The sequence below is a fragment of the Ailuropoda melanoleuca genome, chromosome 9 (genome assembly GCF_002007445.2).
Source record: "Ailuropoda melanoleuca isolate Jingjing chromosome 9, ASM200744v2, whole genome shotgun sequence".
NCBI lineage: Eukaryota > Metazoa > Chordata > Mammalia > Carnivora > Ursidae > Ailuropoda > Ailuropoda melanoleuca.
Window position 1 is genome coordinate 91,503,397 of NC_048226.1, and position 8,135 is coordinate 91,511,531.

At 42.2% G+C, this 8,135-nt stretch overlaps 1 pseudogene; it reads right to left on the reverse strand.

The window, feature by feature from the left end:
- Nucleotides 1-552: 552 nt before the first annotated feature.
- LOC100465642 lies at nucleotides 553-2,298 on the reverse strand (annotated as a pseudogene).
- Between the last annotated feature and the right edge of the window lie 5,837 nt (nucleotides 2,299-8,135).

Consider the following 8,135-nt stretch of genomic DNA (forward strand, 5'->3'; position numbering starts at 1 on the left):
TTGAAAAGAAGAGGACCATAAGCCAAGGAATGTAGGCAGCCTCTAGAAGATGGAAATGGCCCTCAGATGCCATCAAGAAAACAGGACACTGATGCTTCAATGGCAAAGAATTGAAATCTGCCAACAGCTAAATGAACAAGGAGACAGAGTCTTCCCCACCTCCAAACTCCAGAAAAGAATGAAGTCCTGCCAACACCTTGATTTTAGCCCAGCCTATCTCAGATAGCTGACTTGCAAAACTGTAAGATAATACACTTGTGTCATTTTAAGCCACTAAGTTTGGAGTCATTAGTGATGGCTGCAAGGAAAAACTTATACACTTACCTTAATAAAACTTTCAATTTAATGGACTTATCAGAGAAGGGTCTCTGTAGTCATTTACACCAGATTTTTAAAAATTCAATTCATATTGGATCCTTAATTACGCTGGTATATTAAACTGTGCTATAATCAGAAAAGCATGTATAACCAACAAAACTAGTAAAATAGTAAATGATTGAAAGCTACACGGTCAATTATTTTATATAAAAACTCCAAAAAGTTTGTTACTAGTTATAATGAAAAATATTTCATCTGAGAGTGTTTTCCAAGGCAGTATCTTGAGTTTCCATAAAGGACATAACCTTCCATCTCGGAAGGAGGGATATCAATAAGAGAACCAGAATTCTCTACTTCCAAGTTCAGTGATTTCCCCTGTTCATAACTCAGGTTTGAATTGTCTTGCCTTTGAATCTCTTGCTCTTCCAACTCCGAAGATTTATCTGAGGCTGGAGCTACAACGCTGTCATCTTCATTTTCATGCAGAAAGATACAAATCATGTTGGGTCTATAGGAGAAATCATGGTCCTTGATTTGCAGCCATTCCATACCACCTGTGCTTTCTTCTTCCTTCTTTGCTGTCGAAAGAGTTCTTGTCATACTGAACTTCTTCATTGTATGGCATGTATAGCTCAGCACTGTTTTATTACTGCCCTCTGCATCACCATGTTCAACATTTGCTTCAAATGTAACACAGGTCCCAAGAGCATCTTCACGCTCTCCAGCAAGGACGTAGCTGCCCACTTGTGGAATGGGCCTCTCCGTGTCAATTCCCCAAGTTTGCATTTATTTTCCCCGTTTGATAGAAAGTCTGAATCAATAATCCTGGACAATTCCACAAAACCAACCGCTCCAGTTCCTCTTCTTCCTCTCGCTCGTCCTCCTGGGTCCACTCTCAGTTGCTGCCATGATTCCACAATGCTTTCATTGTCTTGATAAATCCTTAAGGTTACCTGGGAGATGGTTATCACAACCATCTTTTAATTCCAGAAACTGAGGCTAAGGGACTGAGTCACATGCCGCAGTTATTAGGGGATAGTGTCAAAGTTTGAATCGGCATGTCCTCTCTACGGCTCATTGCTCTCCCAATTGGACAACATGATGTCGTTGGTGGAAAGTTTAAAGGTTAAACTTTTGCTAGGGGTCAAGGGTGAGCTGGTATAAAGCAAACAGCCACCAAGTACAGCATGCCTGTTTTTTCGGAGCTATCACTCAGCTGCAGCAACAGCAGAGAAACATTTCCATCCTATCTGCGACCTCATGCAAATTCCCTCATAGCAACATTGGCTTTGTAAAGAATTACATTTCCTGCTGCAATGATTAGATAGACAGGCTCCTTTAAGTCCTATCAGCCAGAACTTAGCCCTGTGTTTTGCTGGTAAGTCTTTGAATACACTCTTCACGCCAGCTTTCTCCATCTTTGCGGTGGGATAATAATGCAAGGCTCTGTGTCTTTCATTCACTTCCATCTACATCATTTCCTTTGAAATGTGCCTGTGGCCCTGTTGGCAAGACAGGGGGTACTATCCCGGTTTGTGAGTGACAGAACTGAGGACCAGAAGAGCCCAAGGCCATGGTTGAAGGTCGCACAGTTTAGCACCCCATAAACACCTCCATCCATCCTAGCACTGACAAATGGTATGATATACTTTTCTGTGTATCTGCCTCTTTTCCTCATGGCAATGAGAGTATCTTGAAGCCAGAAGCTATGTCTTCCAACTGTATTTTTCTAAGGTATAGCCAAGAGTCTGTAGCATATCAATGTGTAACACATTTAAGAAGCAGGTCCTTGAGTGGAATCTGGGATTCCAATTACTCCTGGATGTTTACCTCCAGCCCTCAACACACCCGCAACTCAAGACCTATCTAAATGCCAGCCTGACATCACTACATGGATGCTGCAGGCATCACAAAAATAATGTGGCTAAAACAGAGCTCCTTATGTCTCATTACAAATCTGCTTACCCTGAGTTTTGCCATCCCNACAAATTCCAGCTTCTTTCCTTGGTTTGCAAAACCCTCTGTGATCTGACTGTACCCATCCCGTGACTCTATTCATTACCTCTCTCCTTGTGTTCTCCACATGCCAGCTATGCTAACTTGCTTGATACTCCTTGGACTTTCCAAGTTCACTCAGGCTGAAAGGCATTTGCACTGGCTATTCCCTTGGTCTGGAGTGACTTGCCTCTTCATTCTGTTTACATGGCTGGTTTCTTCTTGTCATTCAAACCTCAGCCTACATGTGACCTCTTTGGAGAGGCCAGCCCCGACCACCCAGTTTTAGGTAGCCACATATCTACTGTCTATCAAATTATCTTATCTTAAGTCTCTCTTTGGACACCACCTATTCTGATCTGAAATTCTTCTTGTTGTTTCTTTTGTCTGTTTCTCCCTCTACTTTTCCACCCTCTGGATTATAAACTCCAGGAGAACAGGAATCCTCCTGTCCTTTTCAATGCTATGTCCCTTGTATAGTGCCTGCAATACAGGCTGAGTGCCATGAATATGTATGCAGTGGCTCTCAGAGGTGTCACTTCACACTGTAGAGAGATCATTGGTGCTTTCTGCAGGGCGGATGGTCAAGGATTAGAAGGCTGTCTAAATTAATTCTTGAATAGCCTGGAATGAGGATACATTATTATACCCTGTTTTTCAGAGGAAGCAACTGATGGTCAGAGAGGTTAAGTAAGTTGTTTAAGGTCAATAGTTCATCGTGACTAATTAGACCTGGAAGACGAGGGCAAGACAGGAATCAAGGATAATTCAAATTTCTGGTGTGAGTAAACATGACACTCTCTCCTAAGATGGGGAAAATCTGGATGAAAACAGGTTTTCAAAGGGAAATCAAGAGTTCTCCTTTGGCCATGTTATTCTTACGGGGCCCAAAGACCCCTTCTTCTTCCTAATGAGAGGGTCAAGATTTGAGCTCCTGCTCTGAGCCCCAAATGTCATGCTGCCCTCCCCAACAGTGTTTTGAACTTTCATAGCCTCTTTCCTTCCCTGCAACTGGGGTGCTCCATCTAAGTGATTTTCCATCCAACTTAGGGAGGTGGTGGGCCATGCATTTCTGCAGTCTGGAGATAAGGGAGATAATATTCCAACTGGGAACTGTAAGTGATACCTCTTAAAAGGAGGCCAAGGAGGCAGTTTGCTCTGTATGTTGATGACTGATAAGTGGGGACTTTGAAGGTTTGGGGGAAGAAGTGAATTTCATGATCAGAATGGGGAGAAGGAAAGCACAGGAAGGGCAACCTTCGCCTACACCCAGGTCTCTGATAATAATGTTACCCCCTAATGTAGACAGGGCTTCACAGTTTCCAAAGCATTTCACATTGCTTATCATTTGTGAACCTCACAAGAAAATGCAACATGGGATGTTTATTCCTGATAAAAAAAAAAAAAAAAAAGAGGGGCCGAGGATCAATAGTATAAAGTAGCTGTCCAAGGTTATAGAGTTACAAGTGAGATGAGGCAGATCTTCAGCCTGGTCTTCCAAGTAACATCCAGGCTCCACATGCCACCCTTCTCACAGAAACCCTGTGGCCCTTCTTCTCCATCCCCATGCAGAAGACCCTTTCCCTCTCTCCCTTCTACTTGCCTCTATATTTTGTCCACTTCAGTTTTGAAGTTCGCTGTCTTGCCAAACTCTCTGAAAAGCTGAGTTTATAACCCTCTGGGGCCTCTGTTGCAGAATTAGCTATTAGCCGGTTTCAGGAAAGGTTACTGAGAAAGAACAAAGCAGTGAGGGGAGTTGGGAGGATGTGTCGCTTGGTGGAACTCATAGATCTCTTTCTTGTGCTTGAGGTCAATGATGCTCAAACTTTAATGAGCAAGAGAATCATGGGGAGAGCTTATTAAAATCCAGATTACTGGGTCCCCCCAACCAGAGATGTTGATTGAGTAGATCTCAGGGGTCGAACCCAAGAATCTGCATTTCTACATAATGCTGATGATGCTGGTCTGAAGACCACCTCGAGTAGCACAGCTCTAAAGCAGCTGCACCTGCTTGCCCTCCTTGGTGAAGGCCAGGTGAGGGAGATAATCTCAGGTGGTGTTGATAGAAGAATCTACTGATATAATCTCTTGGGGGGAGCAATTGGCAACTCCAATCAAATTCTGAAAAGTGTGCTTTGACAAACATTTCCACTTCTGGGAAATTTATTTTGAGGGAGTAATTAAAAATATGAGCAAAAATTTAGGTACTATATGCCAGACATTTTTTAGAAGCCCAATCTTTATGGAATGAGTTGAAGGAAAGGATGCTCATTGCTGACGTGTTTATAATGGGGAAAAACTGGAAGCAATCTAAATGTACAAATGTCAAAAAGGATTGATGGATGACCTTAACACACCTACTCTCAGTTGGAAACCAGGTTACTTTAAAATGTTAGAAAAGATGGTGACAATATAGCGATATGTGAAAACAATTAGCATGACTTCATTTTGTTACATATTTCCAAAAACAATAGTGATGAGATATCAGTTAATTCATGTTGTGATGAATGGTGTTTTTGTTTTTTGTTCGTGATAAGCATGTATCAATTGCATCACAAAATAAAACTTGTCTAAAATCAACATAAAAGGGTAACTCTTTGAGAACTCAATTCCCTGATTCAGGACTTTTTCCTGGAACTTCCATCTTGGAGGAAGCAGGAATTTTTAGGTTGGAGGGAGGAATGCTCTTTGCCTTTGAAGAGGCTGTTGCAAATCCAGTTAATGGAAACCAGATGTGTTTGAACCTCGGCTTTCCGGCTGGGTTGCTCTTTATCTTGGAGCCCACCCTTAACTCTGGCATGTGCTGTCCTTTCCATTGGGGCTGATGTGCAAGGCTGGTTTTTAGTGGAGGTGAGCACCTTGGGGATGTAAACATTAACTGGATTGGGCATTATTTGAAGTCACCTTGGGCAAATTGTATACATCTCCTTTGAAACTTTTAAATTAGTAGGTCAATATTAACCAGCAACGATTGTTAGATCAACATTTCAGGGGACGTGATTGATTGCTGTTTGATAACTTAAAAAATAGGAAGAACACTGGTATCTGCTTTCTACACGAAAAGACACGTTACCACTAATAATCTCTACAGCAGATACGATGTTATAAGCATGAAACTACTCATCTGGACTGTTAAAATGAACGACATTGCCTCTGCTTGGCTGAATTGTGGGTTAATACCTCTTTCTATTTTGCAAGTATTTTCATGGAATAGGTATTGACTTTCTAATCACTCACTAAAAATGTAATAAAATAGGAACTAGGTAAGAAAGATGTTACTAGAGGGGAAGAGGCAATTCAGTGGGTGGGAAACAGAATTTAGAAATGTGCATGTAGAACCTGGCAGTAATCTGTGCGATTATTGATAAATTGCTTCAGGGATCTCCCTTTGTTTCTAAATTTTTGCCTTGTGTGGATTTTGAAGTCAGACATTTAAGTTAGTGTTGTTTATCAGCTGTGTAACCTGGGGAGAGGGTGGGAGGAAATCCTCCATCTTTTTGGATTGCAGTTACTTTGTTGCAAAAAAAAAAAAAATCCTAGATCCTCACATTCAATAGGTCCTGCTCAGTACATGTTTGTTTGTGGTAATGGTGCTGATGGTTAATACCAAATCCCAGCAAATCTTCCACCTATGCACAGATTTGACCCTATTTGCTAAGCCAGAGAATGAAAATGCACTTAGACTCATTAGTTTCATTAGGAGAGTGATGACATAACAATCCACTGGAAAAGAGTTAAAAAGAAAAGGCCCTGTAATCCCACCACTTCAGCACAATCATTGATGGATACTTTTTATAGTGAAGCCCAGCGAGGTTAGAAAAATAAAAACTTTCAGTTTCAGGTTGGAGGTTGGATAAGAAGGCTCTTAATTTCTCTTCGACCCTGAATCCCTTGATTTCGACGACCTAGAACGTTCAATTTGGAGATACCCTCTTTTCCAAGTAGTTTTGAGGTTTAACTGAAAAAAAATAATGAACTGTCTAAGACATTGAACCTCAGCACTAATTTTTATGAGAAAACATTGGAGATACAATAACTTCATTCATTCAACAACTCAACAAATATTTAATGACTTACATATATTTGCAACTATGTGCTGGGTGATACAGAGGTGAACAACAGCAATAAAAAGCACAGTCTCTGCCCTGGTGGGCATTACAGGCTGATTCAGGAGACAGACTTCAAACAAGCAATCAAATATATAAATAGAGAGTTCCAAATTGTCATAGGGATTCGCAATGACAAGTAGAGAGTTCTAAGAGGGGGCATAACTGGGAGGCTAATTTAATTGGGGAGTCAGAGAATATCTTTTGAGTGATGTTTCTGAGGGCGGATGGGTAGAAATCAATCAGTTTAAGGGACGGGATGGGTGGGGCTTGAGGAGTATGGGAGTGAGGGCTCCAAAGTGAGAAATAACTTGGTCTTATCTGTGTATATAAAAGAATAGCATTGTAGTTAGAGCACAGGGAACGAAAGGGAGCACCGCAGAAGATGAAGCTGGGGAAGTCAGCTGGGCCACACAGGGAGGGATTGGCTGCTTACAACAAACTATTTGGATTATCCAAAGCACAAAAGGGGACCCTGAAGAGTTTGGAGTGAGCAAGTGGCCTAATCTCTCCCTGCTGTGTGGAGATTGGATTAAAGTAAGGGGTGGTGGCAAATGGAGAAGCAGTGAGGACAGATAGAGACCCCTGGAGTGGTCTAGAAAAAAGACGATGATGTCTTGACTTAGGATAAGGTCGATGAATGGTTGAAAAGTGGGTGATTTGAGTATTTTCAAAGTCAACTTCAAAGGACTTGGTGAAAAGCTACTCATGAGGGTTAAGGAGAAGGAGGGCCAGGAGTGGCTGTTTTCTGGTCTAAGAAACTTGACAGAGGGCAGTCCCTGTCCCTGAGAGAGGGAGGCAAAGGGGAGATTGGGGTCAGATTTTGGGTTTGAAACAGGCTGATTTTGAGATAGACACACGTGAGACATTCCAGTGAAGACGGCAAGTGGGCAGTTGAATACACGAATCTGTCAATTGCATACGTCTCATTCCTCTTGAGAATTCTAAGAACCAATGAGCTTCTCTACTGATTTAGTAATTTTTAGTTCTTGTCCATCTGTGAGGCAATATGAGGTGATTTCTGTATTATCTTACTTAGCCCTGTTACACAGTGAACTATTGTTCTGTTAAGCTGGCTATCTCTATCTTCATCTTTATTACCTTTTATCACCTGTCCACTGAATTTAGTTTTCATCCATCCATCCATCCATCCATCCATCCATCCATCCATCCATCCCTTTCCCCAGAAATAGACATATGCCCAAGATCAGAAAGGCACTGAAAAGATCATTAATCTATTCACCGTATAGATGAGAAAATTGAGGTCCAGTGGAGAGAAATCTCCCAGTCCAGAGGCACTTGGTGCTGGTGAAAATTCCACTTCCGCTTGTTGTATCTACCCCATTTCCTGAACCAGTGTTTTTCATCACTGTGGCTCCTTGGAGAATGGCTCTGCCAGAAGGCGAGAGACAACACTGTCAGGCCTCAGTAGGCAGGGCGTTCACCTCTTTCCAGCATTTCTCCCCCATGGTGTTTAAATGTGTGGGGCTCCCCTTTGAAGTCCCGCAGAGTGAAAGCACCAGCAGGCGGCCTCTTCCAAGGAATCTGCAGTCAGTCTGCTAACAGGCAGCTTGTCTCCCCTGCTGCTGGGGCAGGACAGGGAACGGGTTTATAACAGGGGACAAGATAATGATCAAAGGAAAACTTAGACTGATGGTTTCAGAAAATCTTGTGTGATTGATTTCGAGGTGGAGATGGAGGGACCTGCTGGCCTCT